Raw genomic sequence first — 1,554 nt, forward strand, 5'->3', positions numbered from 1 at the left:
AGAGGCAATGAGAAAAGTAAGCAGAGCAAAGCGAGTCCAGGACTAAGCATACAATGCACCACCACTAGAGTTGGGGGAGCGGGAAGGGCTGAAGACGGTGCTGTTCCAGAAGTGAGAGGAAGAAAGTGGCCAAGAGGAAGGAAGCCCTGGACAGAATAAAATGCTGAGAAAGATTGGGTAAGGCAGGCTGAGGACAGCGCTGGATTTCTCAAGGAGAACAGCACCCCTGGGTGGTGGAGATGGGGAGCAGCAAGAAGGCGTTCCTCTGAGCAGTGGCCCAGTGAAATGGGGACAAGACATGTTTCAGGTTTTGTTTTTGTTTTAGATCTGTCTGAGACCTGGACTCAAACTCAGTACCTGACACTTCCTATTGCTCGTTGGCTAGTATTCTACCAACAGCCACACCTCAACCCCTTGTTTTAAAATGTATTTTTACATTTAAAAATAGTTCATGGCAGCTGGGCGCCGGTGGCTCAAGCCTGTAATCCTAGCTACTCAGGAGGCTGAGAGCTGAAGATCGAAGTTCAAAGCTAGCCTGGGCAGAAAAGTCTGTGAGACTCTTTATCTACAATCACCTTGGATTGGAGGTGTGGCTCAAGTGGTAGAGTGCCCGGTTTGAGGGGGGAGGGGAAGCCAAGCAAGAGTACAGGCCCTGAGTTCAAGCATCAGTACTGGCATACACACACACACACGGGACAGTAATGGGGAGAGAGCATTTGACTGGGTGTTCTGTATGCATGTATGGAAGTATCACAATATAACACCCTTGTACAACTAATGGCTGCTAATAAAAATGTCAAAAATAATTGACAAGTTAAAACTAAATATTCTAAGTATACAATGTAATGATGTAATGTAGGCTTACTGATTATCACAATCAAGTTGTTGAATGTGCCCCTCATCTCCCACGCTGAATGAGATCCTGGAACTCATTCATCTTATAACTGAAAGTTTGCAGCCTTCATCACCATCTCCCTATGTCCCAGAGCCCTGACACCTGCCCTCCTCTTTCCAATTTCCATAAATTTGGCTCTATTAGATTGAATCGTGTTATTTGTCTTTCTGGCTCTGGCTTATTTCATTGAGCCTCATGCCTTCCAAGTTTATCCACAGTGTCACAGATAACAGGACTTCTTTCTATTTTTACAAGCTGATTGTTTTGTCTTGAGAATGGAGAAATGCACGTTTCAGTATAAGCTGATAGAATTAGTTTTAGAATTAAGTAGAAATTCTAACTAGGACCTAAGGCTTACACATACAATGTCTTCACGCCTCTTTGTGGATTCAGAGTACCTTTGGGGAGAGGCACTCTCTAGTGATACTCTTGCCCGCAGTCAGGAATGCCAAACATAGGTTCCACTTGTGTCTAAGCCTCAGTTTCCTCATCTGCAGCACAAGATACTGACCTCTTCCTCCAGCTGTGATATGCCAGGAATGTGTGACTGGAAATAGATCAAAGATGGGGGCTGGGAAGGTGGCTCAGTGGTAGAGCGCTTGCCTTGCATGCTCGAGGCCCTGGGTTTGATTCCTCAGCACCACATAAGCAAAAAGAAA

Source organism: Dipodomys ordii, unplaced genomic scaffold (assembly GCF_000151885.1).
Source record: "Dipodomys ordii isolate 6190 unplaced genomic scaffold, Dord_2.0 Scaffold58, whole genome shotgun sequence".
Lineage (NCBI taxonomy): Eukaryota > Metazoa > Chordata > Mammalia > Rodentia > Heteromyidae > Dipodomys > Dipodomys ordii.